The 16358-nt window shown below is 41.0% G+C and overlaps 1 long non-coding RNA gene across 2 annotated transcripts; it reads right to left on the bottom strand.

Annotated features, from left to right (window-relative positions):
• LOC109226588 lies at positions 8854-12172 on the bottom strand. 2 transcript variants are annotated; one of them, XR_002068084.1, is made up of 4 exons: positions 11964-12172; positions 10945-11087; positions 10097-10216; positions 8854-9050 (listed from the first exon to the last, which is right to left on the bottom strand). It is a non-coding gene; the product is annotated as an uncharacterized LOC109226588 (long non-coding RNA). The 2 variants fall into 2 exon arrangements; XR_002068085.1 differs by having other exon boundaries at positions 10945-11049; positions 11964-12171.

The following is a 16358-nucleotide window of genomic DNA, read 5'->3' as shown; positions in this document are numbered from 1 at the left end:
ACCGGAAACTCACGGGAAACACAGGCTAATAGAATGTAGTAAACTGCTCTACACCAGAATGTCTGAACAACATGAAAGGAAAGAAAAGGAACTACCTGCTAAAGCCGGAATAGAGTAGAGACTCCTGGTCTGCGAACGTAGCAGATATACCTCAAGTCTCAGCTAGGACTCTCCACCACGGGGATGATACGTCTGAGAGGAAGTACCTGGCTCTGCACATGAAAAACATGCGCAGGAAGGGCATGAGTACACCACAGCGGTACTCAGTAAGTGCCAAGCCTAACCTCGGTTGGGTAGTGACGAGGAAGGTCAGGGCCCTACTGAGATAACATAATAAATAAAGAGATAACAGAAATAGTTTAAATAAAGTCTACAACGAGAATCTAAACCAGGTAAATAAGGAAGAACAGTAATAGAAAGCAAAGGTAACAATACACGGAAAACTACCCTCACAAGGAATAGTAGCCGGGGGATCTCTTGGTATCCCGAGGATCTCTTGGTATCCTCATCATCAACACTGGGGATCTCTCGGTATCCCGAGGATCTCTTAGTATCCTCAATAAGTAAGTCGGGGATCTCTTAGTATCCCGAGGATCTCTTGGTATCCCAATAATATATATATAGAAACACATGTGCCAGGGATCTCTTGGTATCCCGCACCCTCAGTCCAGAATATCTCAAGTACAGAGGGATCTCCCGGGAAGCCGTCTCGGAGTCCCAAATTAAATACACAACAACAACGATTCCTAAAACTCGGAAAAATGCTAAAAATCAGGACACGAAGTAGTAGATTATAGCCTAACATGCTTCAGAGAGTACAAATAGCGCAGTTAAAGCAAATAAGCAGGTAAGCCAGCTAAACATGAGTCTCTAAGCTAGCACAGGTACAAACTTGCAGTTAAAATGAACAAGTAAACAAGAAAGCTCAATTTAAATACTTCAAGTAGAAACGGATTTACAACAATTAGCTCAAGTACGCGCTCGTCACCTCACGTACGGGGCATTCAAATATTCAAGAGTCATATCCTAAGGGAAAAAGGTCCCCCACACAAGGTTAGACAAGCCACTTACCTCGAACCGGCTCAATATCAACTAGAAATCACGCTCTTGCCACGAGTATCCGACTCCAAATGGCTCAAATCTATTCAATTCAATTACACATTGTAAATAACATCGCAAACACCTGGTTTTGCTAATAAATTCAAAGCTACGGCGTAAAATTAGGTGAAATGACCAAAATGCCCTCCAGGCCAACGCCCCGGAATCAAATAATTTTCACATTTTCAGAACCCTCGTACTCTCACGAGTCTAACCATATAAAAATCTCCCAAATCGGAGGTCAATTACCCACTCAAAACTCAATAATTAGGTCTATGAAGTTTCTTCCAATTTTTGATCCTAAATTCAAATTCCAATGGTGTATTTAACTATAAAATGATGAAATATAACAAGAAGGGACCAAAGAAACGTTACCCAGTGATCTTCACTTCAAATCCCACTCAAACTCGCCTTAAACCAAGCTCTCAAATTATTTTTGTAACTTATGAACTCAAACCCTCGAAATTTCTATTTCTGCCCAGGGATTTCCGCTTCTGCAGACAAGGGACCGCTTCTGCGGTCCCGCATATGCGGAAAAACAACCGCTTCTGCGGTTCCGCTTCAGCGGAAAGGCGACCGCTTCTGCGGTTCCTGAGAGGGAGGGCAAATCTCGCTTCTGCAACGACCAAGGCCGCTTCTGCGGCTCCGCTTCTGCGGTTCCCAAGGCGCAGAAGCGGAAAGATACCAGAAGCAGCAGTGCTGCTATTTCTCAACTTCCAAAACTCTTCCGTTAACCACCCGAAATCATCCCGAGGCCCCCGGGACCTCAACCAAAAGTACCAATACCACCTAATACCTTATTCAAACTTGTATCAATCCTGAAAACACCTAAACAACGCCGGAAACCCGAATTAATCAAAGATTCAAGCCTAAGAACTTCAAATTCCAACCAAACACGTTTTCGATCAAAAACCTACCCGAACCTCGTCCGAATGACCTAAAATTTTGCACACACATCCCAAATGACATGACGGAACTACTGCAACTTCCGGAATTCCAACCCGACCCTCGGATCAAAAACTCACTATCGGACCGGAAACTTCAAAAATTCAAACTTCGGCATTTCAAGCCTAAATGAGCTACGAGCCTCCAAAATACATTCCGAACACGCTCCAAACCCCGAAATCACCTAACGGAGCTAACGGAACCATCAGATTTCCATTCCGAGGTCGTCTTCACACTGTTCTGATTGCGGACCATTTTTCAACTCTTAAGCTCTCATTTAGGGACTAAGTGTCCCAAAACTCTCCAAAACTCAACACCGAACGTCCCGGCAAACCAAAATAGAAGAAATGAACTTAGGGGAAACATTTAATGGGGGATCGGGGCGAAATTTCCAAAAACGACCGGACGGGTCGTTACACGAATCTCGGACAAATTACAACTCACGAGTCCCAGTACCTGAAATCGAACACTTGACATCCTGTGCCCCATCAGCCTCACGGTCATACTGACAACTCACTTGCTTACTAGGGCCACTCTCACATATATAATGAATAACGAGGGCGTACATCTATACTTAACAAATCAGGAGGACTTCACATCCAATAGGAGTGTTCAACTACATGTATGCTTGCGCAAGTGCTTTAACATAATTTCTACCATCTAACAACCGTAAGAAGATGAACGGACAGCACGTACGATATTTCTTCACAACTCCCACGAGATAAAGCTCATACAGGTAAGCGTACCATAATCACAACACTTAAACAAACAGAAATGCCCTCAGGCCATCATAAATACTCACAATCAACCCCTGACATAGCCCACCTTGTTCCGCCACGTGTGCAAATAATAACATAAAAAGTGCCCCACCTTGTTTCGCCACACGTGCATCATAATGTTACCACCTTGTCTCGCCACATGAGCAACCCACATATAAGCATATATATACATATCCCGCTTTGTTACGCCGCTTGTGCAATATATCAATAGTAGCAATAGCACGGCAGAAACCTCGTGCGACCCCACAAAAACAACCGCACGGCAGAAACCTCGTGCATCACAATATCAACAACCGCACAGCAGAAACCTCGTGCATCAAAACCCCAAGCACAACAGCAACAACGACAATATATACAAGAGCACAACAAGTGAATCAACTCAAGAACATTCATTCACTAGGGGTTGGTAAAACTAGCTCACAAGGAATAACCACAATAGAGAATACTAAGCGTAATAAGAACAACTCAACAAGGGAGAAAATAATATGAAGCAACGACCCCATAGTATGTAGATCAACAACAAAGGAGTTAACAAGAGTCAAGTAAGTTTCAAATAAGGAATATCAACTAAACATAGAATATCTACTCTTCTTTTAAGGTTGGGCAGGTTACGAAGGATACACAACAATTTCAATTAAAACTAAATAATTACATGAGAGATAATAATGATTTCCAATAAAAACAAGCAGTTATGAAAGATAACGTGACAATAGAGGAGGTAAAGATCTTCAGTTAAGCAAAGTAAGAGTCAATTAAGCAATAAGAATGAACCGTAAAGCAATTAATTCCAAGTAAAACATGTAGAGGTGAAATTAGTAATAGGGAATTCAACCATATCAAGAACAACTTCATACTTAGTGATTATAAGGACCTAAGAATCCTAAAAGACCAAGTTTCCACAAATAAGTCCGAGCACGCACTCGTCACCTCGCGTACTCGGATTACCATCAATAGAGAAGACTTAAATCCTAAGGGGAAGTCCCTCCCACAAGGTTAGGCAAGATACTTACCTCGAACCGGCTCAAAATCAACTAGAAACCACGTTCTTGCCACGAGTACTCGACTCCAAACGGCCCAAATCTATTCTATCCAATTTCATAATGTAAATAACACTTCAAGTAACTAATTCTACAATTAAGTTCTAAGCTAATACGCGGAATTATGTAAAATGACCAAAACACCCCTCGAGCACACATCTCGGAATCGGATAAAATTTATATTTTCAGAATCCTCTCACTCTCACGAGTCAAACCATATCAAAATTATCCCAATCTGATGTCAAATACCCAATCAAAACCGAATCTCTAGGTCTAAGAACTTTTCCCCCCAATTTTTACCAAAATTCCAAAATTAAAGGATGAATTTAAGAGAAGATTCATGGAAATTAGTCTAAACCGAGTAAGAATCACTTACCCAAGTCGCCCAGGTGAAAATCCCTCCAAAAATCGCAAGAACCGAGCTCTAGAAGTCAAAATATGATAAAAATGGTGAAACCCTCGACTTTGGGATATATTCTGTCTACCCAGGTATTTGTGCATCGCGATTGCGGGAGAACAGTCGCGATCGCGTAGAAGAAATTTTAAGGCTGCCCAGGTTGCTCATCGCGAACGCGATGATGAGCTCGCGAACACGGAGAAGAGAAATGCGAGGCTTCGCGATTGCGTAAGGAGAGACGCGAACGCGAAGAAGAAGAATGCAGAGCTTCGCGAACGTGAAGGGGACGATGCGAACGCGAAGAAGGATTTTCGAGGTGGTCAGCAGCAATGCATCGCGAACGCGAGAGGCTTTTCGCGATCGCGATGAAGGATATCAGAAGCAGCAAACAGCAGTTCCCAAATGGGGAAAAATGATCCGTAGCCCATCCGAAACACACCCGAGGCTCCCGGGACCCCGTCTAATCACACAAACAAGTCACATAACCTAACACGGACTCGCTCGAGGTCTCAAATCACACAAAACAACACCGAAACGACGAATCAAACCATAAATTGAACTTGTGAACTTTCAAATCTTCAAATTTCTAAACTCGAGCCGAAACCTATCAAATCAATCCGGAATGACGCCAAATTTTGCAGACACGTCCAAAATGACATAACGGAGCTGCTCCAACTCTCGGAATCGCATTCCGACCCCGATATCACAAAAGTCAACCGTGGGTCAAACTTCTTCCATTTTTTTCAACTTTCGCCGAAATGCCTCAATTTACCCTACGGACCTCCAAATCTGAATCCGGACGTGCGCCTAAGTTCAAAATTACCATACGAAGCTGTTGAGATCGTCCACGACTCATTCCGGGGCCGTTTACCCAAAAGTCCAATTCCGGTCAAATTTTCACCGTTCTAACTTCCAAAACTAGATTCCTTCTTCCAATTTGACACTAAACCATCCGTTAGCTGAGTTCCACCATGCACGCAAGTCGATTCTCATATTCTGAAGCTGTTCCAGCCCTTATGCCGCTGAACGGAGCTTAATTTCTCAAAACGACCGGTCGGATCGTTACATCCTCCCCCTCTTAAAACCAACGTTCGTCCTCGAACGTGCTAAGATTCGCCTCGAAGTCCTCAAGTCACTGAGTGCACACTTCCAACTCGAACGTGACGACACTATCTCAACTGAAATTTAGCCTTTCTAGCAATACCAATAAGCCTTAAAACCCGAATTCTCACCTTCCATCCATTTCCAAAATACCCGATTCTAAATCCATACTCGGTATCAGTCTCAACCAGCTACTTCAATTCGTGCCAACACCCACAGGGTACAACCACACAACATGACACATCAAACATAGGCCCACAATAACATTTCTGATAACAATACTTGCCTGAGATCAAATCTGCACCGGCCATAAGCCTCATATTCAATAGGAACTCTTTTCAAACCTCCACAACACTGGCGATGATACAATAACCACAAAAACCACATAACCAAACACCCGAATAACCAAATCTCAGCTAATACCAACGGGCACACACCCCACAAGCTAAAACTCAAAAAGCACAGAACGAAAATGACTGAATATGGGAAGGGAAACACATAAGGGAACTATCAAACAAGTCAGACAAGCACAAATTTTCTATCAATGCTAATCTACAAAACAATCTAACGAGAAAGAATTAAAGCATATAAAAAGAATCACAAGGATCTTATACTGATATAACTCTCGTCGCGGTACACAGCCCGATCTCAACCCATCAATTCACATGAAATCACGAGGGTCCCGCCCTCAACTCTGAATCACACGTAGGGTACACATCAAGCCATCTAAAAACTCTCACTAGATCAATTCCGTCGACTAAATTACAACACGGGCTGGCTCCCACACTGGTGGAGCATAAGAAATCAGAGCTCGCAACCAAGAATACTCAGAAATCACATCAAACCTACCGAAACGGACAACATGAATTTTACTACTAGTCTCATAACTCCCAACAACGGCTAGAAACAGAAGATAGGCACTCCTATCACTCATAGAACCTCCCAACAGGATAATCACATAAACAGAGTGCAAATTATGAAACGCACCCATAAATGGAGCAACAAATAAGGGACCTCACCCCGATAAGCAGAACTGTAATGAACTACAGATAGTGCCCCTCTATAACAAACCGAATTCATACCTGAATGACGTTCAGCTGGCACGCCGGCCTCAAGCTTACTATATGAAACACATTAACGAGCCGGGCCTCCCCGTCTTGGGCGCCCTCTACTCGCCTGAATACCTCGCTGTGACACATTGGTCCGAAGTCTGGGATAATCTCTCACTATATGGCTAGTATCTCCACACTCAAAGCACCCTCTCTGCTGACGAGGCGATGGGAACTGTGCGGTACGGGTACTCCGAGACCCATGAACACCTGAGTCACCATGCAAAGCCTGAAGCGCGAACTAAACTGGCTGACCCACAAAACCTCTACCATGACGCACCCTGCCTCCAAAATAAGGACCAGCATATCTCCCCGGTCTACGAGGTCTCCTCGCCTCCTCAAACTCTCTCTCCTGATCTCGTCTGCCCTCTCTCTCATGACCCCGCCTGTCCTCTCTCTCCCTAGCATGCATACCCTTTATCCTCCTAGCAATGCTCACCACCTGCTGATAAGAAATATCCATCTCCAACTCACGAGCCATGCTAGACCTGATGCTGGGAATAAGTCCCTCAATAAACCGGTGAACCTTCTCACGAACAGTAGAAACCAAGGCTGGGGCATGTCTAGCCAGGCTGGTGTAACGGACAACATACTCCGAGACGGTCAAAGTACCCTGGCGCAAATGCTCAAACTCAGCGCGCCATGCGTCCCTGAGGCTCTGAGGGACAAACTCTCACAGGAACATATCTGAAAACTGGATCCAAGTCACTAAAGTAGCCTCGTCCGGACTGTCTAACTCATAAGCACGCCACCACTGATAGGTGGCTCCTCGAAGCTAGAAGGCGGTGAAAGAAACCCCACTCGATTTTGATATACCCATGGTACATAGAATGCGGTAACACTCATCTAGAAATCCCAGAGCATCCTCTGATGCTAGACCACTGAATACAGGAGGCTTGTACCTCTTGAACCTCTCAAGCCTCAGTTGCTCCTCCTCGGAAGCTGCTGCCCTGCCCTCGAGCTGATCTCGGACTGCAGGCTGCACAGGATAATCTCAGGGACCTTCTCAACATGCACTCGCTGCTCAGGAGTGCGGGCGGCGGGAGTTTGCGCTCCTCCCCCGGCCTGGGATATGGTTGCAGCAAGGGGAAACAGCCCCGTTTGAGCCAAAGTGGTGTACATGCTCATGAACTGTGCCAAAGTCTCCTGAAAGGCTGGAGTAGTAGTAGCAGTAGGCGTGTCAGGTGCCTGGACTTCGGCTGGATCTGCTGGTGGTGCCTCGACGGCAACTCGCGCAAGTGCTCTCGCTGCACCACGTGCGCGTCCTCGGCCTCTATCTCGCCCCCGGCCTCTGACGGATGCACTAGGGGACGCGGGTGCCTGATCATCTCGGTTAGTACGTGTCCTCACCATCTGTGAGAGAGTAGAAGACAGAGGTTTAGGATTGTGATGTTAAAAATCTCGCACGACAGGGAAATCAAATGAAGTGGAATTTTCCTAACGGTTACAAAGCCTCTCGCAGATAAGTACAGATGTCTCCGTACCGATCCACGAGACTCTAATAAAACGGTTTGTGATTCGTGACTCCTATGAACCTAGAGCTCTAATACCAACTTGTCACGACCCCGGCTCGCCCTCCGTGAACCATCGTGACGGCACCTAGTCTCTACGACTAGGTAAGCCTAACAATGCAGAATATAACAATGATTGCGGAAGAAATAATTTAAAACCGAAATAGTAAAATAAGTCAGTGTTTAAGGTGCCGCTCGGCACATACAATAACAACTCTCGAAGCTAACAAAATTCCCAAAACCCGGAATCTCACAAATCACAAGCTATGAGATACATAAGAAGCTCTAACTCCGGAAATATCTAAACAAGGGATAATACTGAAAGGGCTATACTTATTACAGAAGATAGAAAGGGACTCCTCGGTCTGCGGACGTAGCAGATATACACTACCAGAAATTTAGCCTATCACAACGCCAACCAAACCGTTGCAATAGATAAGAAAGCCGTTGCAGTATCCCTATTGTAACGGTTCTGGGCCCGTCACATCAGCTCGCGTGCCAATAGGGCTATTGTAACGGTTTCATGCAACGGTTGTACAACCGTTGCAATAGAGTATGCAACGATTTTAAACCGTTACCATATGTCTAACTATTGCAACGGTTATTTATTCAAGTGTGACGGTTGAAAACATTGCAATAGCATTTTATGCAACGACTATTTGTGGCTACTCCAACGGTTTGAATACATATCGCAACAGTTTGTATGCATAGCACAAAGGTTGCGTAGCTATTGAAATAGTTATTTAGTGCTTGTGCAACGGTTTTTTTAAGGTTATTGCAACAATTAATGAAATTTATGGCAACTGTATAATAAAGTAAGATGAATTGATTACCTATATGATCACCAACGGAAACTAGTATTAATCAACAAAATTATATTCCAAAATATATATACAACTATTATTCACATATAAAAGCAAAATATACAATACTGTTTAACAATTTAAGAGTTTACAGAAGTTTGAAAAAAGTTTCAAATAAAAGATTCATAGAACATGCAAGAGTCTAGCACCGATCAACCAAATCTTAAGTATCTTTACTGCTTTTGTCTTCTGCTTGTTTATTTGATCAACCTTCAAAATATGATAACTAAATATTAGAAAACCTTGAGCAAATATAACTGTACAATTATAGACTCAGATAAGAACTAAAATGAGCAGTAGAAGATCCAAAAATAATGACATACTGAATTTCTTTAAAAATTATAACAGTACATGAACGAAGTTCCTGATAGATCAATGAAATAGAAAATGTGATACAACAAATATTAGAAATTGGGATAAAAGGTTCATTATATTGTAACTGTTATATTTACAAGAGCCAAACCACTCTATCGCCATTCTTGATGGACATAGAACCATTCAACTCAGAGAAGCTCAAGTACTATCAGTTAACTAACTTTTTTATTTTTACTATTAATTAACTAATTTTTTTGTTATTATCAGTTAACTATTAAGCCACACATCAATAAAAGTCTTCAGAATAGTTCTTAAAATGACATCAATCTCCAACTTAAGAAACAACCGAAGTACCAAGTTCACTAGTATATAAAAAGGGCATTACACCAGAAAAACTGACCAACTATGAAGCATAAAAAATAATAGATCAAAAGAGCTTAACATTTTTGGATGACAAAGGTAGGTGTCTAGGTGATAATGGATAAAAGTTTTGGCACAGGGTACATAAAGCTCACTAGCTTTTAAGACATAATGAATTCTACAAATTGTAGATAGGGAAGATGGGAAGATGCCATATTTTACTTACTTGGGTAGTTCTAGGTGATAATGGGATTTCACATTATAATTTCCTTGCTTCTTTATATCTGAAGTAAAAATTTTAGTATTCTTAAATCCTACCATACCAGTCACCTTTTCATATATGTGTGCTTAGGCAAAATATTGCCATACTAAATAATATACAATCCAACAGAAGAGATTAAAAAAATGAAGAAGAACTACCCAAGTAAGTTAAATATGGCATTAAGTAATAGTATAACAGAGAAACTAATCGAGGAGACAAAGGAAAATGTCCTACCACTACCACAGATGACATATCCAGCTTATGACAAGATGAACAATACGCCTTAGGTTTTTGTTGAATAAAGTATAGTGAACCATACCTTCAGTTGTAAGATTAAACTCTTTGACAGAAGCTGCTAAAAAAACCGCTTTCCAGTGTGTTCCAGTTGCACCAGCAACAAATAATTTCTTCTTTTGACTGACATTCACTTCCTCCTTCCCTTCATTTTCACTTCATTCTTTTAGTAATCAACCAAATCAGATACCAAAATAACAAAGAAAACCCACAAATTGCAGAAGTACATTTTTCCCGCTAGCATATCTTGAAATAGGACTAAATAAAACTTAAGAGAGAAAAAATACAGCAGCCCAATTTTGTCCTCGGTAGATCTCATAATCAAAATCTACCAACAACAACAACAACCCAGTATAATCCCACTAATGGGGTCTGGAGAGGGTAGTGTGTAGGCAGACCTTACCCCTACCCCCTACCCTGGGTTAGAGAAGTTGTTTCCAAATAGACCCTCGGCATCCTTCCCTCCAAGAACTTCCCACCTTGCTCTTGGGGAGACTCGAACTCACAACCTCTTGGTTGGAAGTGGAGGTTGTTTACCGTCAGAGCAACCCCTCTTGTCTACTTTCATACAAGATCAAATATGTGAATTTTCAAATTTGAAAAACTATGTGATGTTTCCAGGAGAGTACATCTAATATTTAACAATGTCTGACCTTATAAACAAGATCACATTGTAAACACTAGATTCATGTTTCCTTCTGCATTAACGTTACTAGAATGATCATATCATGTTTTTTCATCGACAGAATACCATACACATATGCTTAATTGCTTATAATAAATGTTCTTTTATTGACAGAAGGGCCTGCAACAACACCCTAACCAGCCACAATGTACATGAATTGACAGTTTGAAAGTCTCTGAGATCCCTACCGGTGATCCCAACCAGCAGTTGCAGCAATTTTCCCGTCTGGCCGGATTGAGGTTCCAGCTATTCCAGGTCTCTCCAAAACAATTTCTTCTGATCAAACAAGAGCCCTAAAAAGTAGAAAAATTACATTCAGCAGATAATAAACCTGCAAATACAAAAGAAAGCTTTGTAAAAATGAAGCCACCATTTGCAAGGTCCATAACTAATAACTACTGCAGCTACTGCAAACTGCAGAAATATGTTCACTAAGTGTGAACGATATCTTTCCTTGGGTTGATAGTATATGCTGCAACAGGGAAACTACAAATATTAACAGATCTAACACAATATCACAAAGGATAACCAGCTCCAGACAATTGACCAACTTATCAATGCATGTGGATAATGAGGTTCAAACATCAGAACCAAATTGTCCTCGCGACATTAAGGCATGCACATTCGAAAATTAGTTTCAAATCAGTACTACGAAGACACTTGGAAACATTTTCTTGCTATAGCAGAAGAGTTTATGTGAAAAATACATGCACATCAACAGCACCATCCAACAATAGCATATCTTGCAACTAGAAAAAGTTGGAGAAGCAAGGAAATGATAATGTGAAATCCCATTTTCTTCTTTTGACTGATATTCACTTCCTCCTTCCCTCCATTTTCACTTCAATAGCACCATCCAACAATAACATTTTCTTCTTTTGACTGATATTCACTTCCTCCTTCCCTTCATTTTCACTTCATTCTTTCAGTAATCAACCAAATCAGATACAAAAATAACAAAGAAAACCCACAAATTGCACAAGTACATTTTCCCCCTTAGCATATCTTGAAATAGGACTAAATAAAACTTAAGAGAGAAAAAATACAGCAGCCCAATTTTGAAAATTAGAAACCCTACAAAATCAAACTCCCCTTTTCCAAATTAGAAATCATAATCACAAAATTTATCGGCATAATGCAAAGAAAAAGAGAAACAGAAGCACGAAACTTCTAAACAAGAATAACAAATTTATGACAAAAAAGTTACCTCCTGTTCCAACTCCAAAATCCTCAAGCTCAGTCATAGATGAGAGAAAGCAAGAACAACGAATAGAGGGAGATGGTGGAGGGGAAACCTATGCCAGAGGGGAAGTCTACGCCGGAGGTCGCCTTGCCTTCGCCGCAGTGATAGTGTCGACACAGTCGATGCTGGCAGTGCGAGAAATGTTTTAGGGCAAGGGGTTTTAGACTTTTATGTGTTTTTAAGACTTAGAAAAACCAAAAAAACTATTTAAAAAATAGGTCGTGGCAGTGTATTTTATTGATGACCCTTTTTTTTGGCCAGGGGAGGGGGAGTAAGAACCGTCTCAATAGCCCTTATTTTGCATAACCGTTGCAACAAGGTCACCTTTGCAACGGTTTATAAAACCGTGGCAATAGAACATTCTATCGCATCGGTTATTTTACTACTGCAATGCTTTGTTATTAGAATTGTTCCTATAGACCCATAAGGCTTATGCAACGGTTATAACCGTCGCAATAGAGGGTCTGTTGCAACGGTTTTATAACCGTTGCTAGAAAACTGTTGCGATAGACCTAATTCCTGGTAGTGATACCTCGAAGTCTCTACAGAAATGCCTCCTCCCAAGGATGATAGAACTGAGTGGAAAATACCTGGATCTGCACAACAAAAATGTGCAGAAGAGTACATGAGCACACCACAGCGGTGCCCAGTAAGTATCAAGACTAACCTCGGTGGAGTAGTGACGAGGAACAGTTGAGACACCTACCGGTCTAATAAACAGTGCAATGATAGGAACAACGGAACATGATATATATTTATATAAAGACTGTACGAAATGACCAACAATGCTACAATCACAATAAGGGAAGAGAACAGCAAGTAACAACAAAAATATTAAGAATGATGACATATAAGAAAGGGAAAAACTCATCCCAAACCCTAAAGTCACAATACAGTAAAGGAAAACAAAACAATAACTCAGATCCTACGACAGTGTTCACATCAGGTCTTATCCAACAAGTTCCACGAGTTACCGAATCTCGGACAAATTACAACTCACGAGTCCCAGTACCTGAAATCTAACACTTGACATCCTGTGCCCCATCAGTCTCACGGTCATACTAACAACTCACTTGCTAACTAGGGCCACTCTCACATATATAATGAATAACGAGGGCGTACATCTATATTTAACAAATCAGGAGGACTTCACATCCAATAGGAGTGTTCAACTACATGTATGCTTGCGCAAGTGCTTTAACATAATTTCTACCAGCTAATAAGCGTAAGAAGAAGAACAGACAGCACGTACGATGTTTCCTCACAACTCCCACAAGATAAAGCTCATACAGGTAAGCGTACCATAATCACAAAATTTAAACAAATAGAAATGCCCTCAGGCCATCACAAATACTCATAATAGACCCCTGACATAGCCCACCTTGTTCTGCAACGTGTGTAAATAATAACATAAAAGGTGCCCCGCCTTGTTTCGCCACACGTGCATCATAATGTTACCACCTTGTCTCTTCACATGCGCAACCCACATATAAGCATATATATACATATCCTGCCTTGTTACGCCGCATGTGCAATATATCAATAGTAGCAATAGCACGGCAGAAACCTCGTGCGACCCCACAACAACAACCGCACGGCAGAAACCTCATGCATCACACTATCAATAACCGCACGGCAGAAACCTCCTGCATCAACACCCCAAATGCAACAGCAACAACGACAATATATACAAGAGCACGAAAAATGAATCAACTCAAGAACTTTTGTTCACCAGGGGTCGGTAAAACTAGCTCACAAGAAATAACCACAATAGAGAATACTAAGCGTAATAAGAACAACTCAACAAGGGAGAAAATAATATGAAGCAACGACCCCATAGCATGTAGATCAACAACAAGGGAGTTAACAACAGTCAAGTAAGTTTCAAAAAAGGAATATCAACTAAACATAGAATATCTACTCTTCTTTTAAGGTTGGGCATGTTACGAAGGATATACAACAATTTCAAATAAAACTAAATAATTACATGAGAGATAATAATGATTTCCAATAAAAACAAGAAGTTATGAAAGATAACGTGACAATAGAGGAGGTAAAGATCTTCAGTTAAGCAAAGTAAGAGTCAATTAGGCAATAAGAATGAACCATAAAGCAATTAGTTCCAAGTAAAACATGTAGAGGTGAAACTAGTAATAGGGAATTCAATCATATCAAGAACAACTTCATACTCAGTGAATATAAGGACCTAAGAATCTAAGTATTTTAATATAAATTTTTAAAGAGGGGCCACGGAATTTATGAATTTTGTTTGGCGTGGCGCACCTTGTTTTATTTAAAGGCTACCCTAAAGAGACTATTGTTTTCTAGTATGGAATGTCTCAAGGGCCCTAATTGATTAACAATATGGATTGCTAATATTTAAAGTAATTGAGGACTTTGGGCCTCAAGTTCAAGTCCACACTTGAACAAGAGGCAAACCTCTTAACTCAAGCATGCTACTTAACTAGAAGGCCCAAACCCTACCTTTAATTCAAAATCTCACACCCATTACTCATTAGCACAAAACAACAATATACTGTGGAAATCCAATACAGCAAACAAAATTCGGTCAACTTAACCAAAGGTTAGTAGCTCATAAATTAATAGATCAATTCAACCCAAATTTATCAAACTCGCGTTGCACCCAACTGAACAAATGAAGCTAACAGAATTCTTATAACCAATTGATTTCATCTTAATATGACCAAACGACATACTAGCGCATGATCAAACGTCCTTTAATTCAAAAAACGAAATGCACTTTCAAGTAAACCCACAACTAGACATGGAATCAAAATTCACATAGGCACAAGTACTTAATGAAATAATCATTCAAACACAATTAGAATCAAGCTAAGAAGACATGGTTGCACAGAACGCACCTTCATTATTGCCGAATTTGGAATTTTAGAACTTTGCAATTTAACAAATGGACGGAACACCACTAGCACAAATTGCTCTTCAACTAGTAAGAAGAAACTCTGATTTGTTTACAGCAACGTCAAGTTTCAGCAGCTCAAACTTGACGGAAGAAAATGGACAGGGATAACCATAGACTGGAACCAACGTACGACAACCTCCATACGGCTCAAACTCACAAATGACTCCAGACTTCAGTTAAACATCCATGTTTCCGAAACTAAGAATCAAATCAAGGACGAAGAAGACGAAACATTTTTGTACTATTTTTTCGACTTTCTGAAATCCCAAACTCGACTACGCTCGTTCCCTTACTCTGTTCCTGTGCGTGACTGTGTGTGTGCTTGATCTGATGGGGTTTGCTGGTTTTTCGGCATGTTTTGTGATGAGGGAGCAGCTGGCGACGGTGAGTAGGGGTGTGTGTTCAACGGTTGGTCGTGAATGGTCGACCAGACCCACCGGTGGTTATGGAGTTCGACCTTCTGCTTCGGAGATGGTCATAAAGATGTGGCTATGGAGGAATTGAGGGTGGTTCTTTGGCGTGGAGGGGTCTGTTGGTGTTTTGGTCGATGAAGAGAGCAGGGGTCGTTTGGGGTGTTTTCCGGCGGGGTGTTCTCGGATGGGGGGTGACGAAGGAGATGATGTCGCAGGGGGTGGGGTCTCGTTACTGGAGCAGCTTCTTCTGTGCATTTTTTTTGTGTATATTTCTCGCCTGCTGAAGGAAATCAAAACGAGGGGGGGTGCTTGGGGAGAAGACGAGATACAGGGGGGTGAGGTCATGAATTGTAGCTGCTCCTTTTTGTGCCGAAAAAATGTCCCCCCTTTAAGTTAGGTCTCTAGGTTTATTTATGAAGAAGGATTTGGGTGTTGGGTCGGGTCGGGTCGACCCGGTTTGGGTTGGGTTGGGGGAAAAATTTGGGCTTCTAAAATGTGTGGCCCAATTTAATTTAAAACCAGCTTTTTTTTTTCTCAATTTCTATTTCTTTTATTTTCTTTTATCTCTTTAATTAATTAAAAACCTAAATTAAATTCCTAAATGAATTCAAATTATAAAATTAAGCTAATTACCTGACCATAATATTTATAAAAATTAGATCCCAAATTTAAAGAGAAAACTTAATAATCCAAAATTAAAAGCTAGGAATGTAAAAATGAGCCATTTTTGTAATTTTCATTTTTAATAAAGCAATTAATTAATTATCTAATCCTAAAATGTGAACACAAACTCTAAATCCAATGCATGGTATTTTTGGTATTTTTTGATTTTCAATGGAAATTAAATATGCACAAAAATGCAAATAATTAACAAAAATCCTACGAAAATTCCTATAAAATTGCAAAAAATTGGGAAAATTACTTTCTGATATTTTATGGGAGTAATTCATATAGGGCAAAATACACGTGCTCACAGCTGCCCTCCTTTGCTCGGAACACGAAGAG

Source organism: Nicotiana attenuata, chromosome 1 (assembly GCF_001879085.1).
Source record: "Nicotiana attenuata strain UT chromosome 1, NIATTr2, whole genome shotgun sequence".
NCBI lineage: Eukaryota > Viridiplantae > Streptophyta > Magnoliopsida > Solanales > Solanaceae > Nicotiana > Nicotiana attenuata.
The sequence above is the reverse complement of the archived record's forward strand: the minus strand, read 5'-3'. Positions and strand labels throughout refer to the sequence as shown.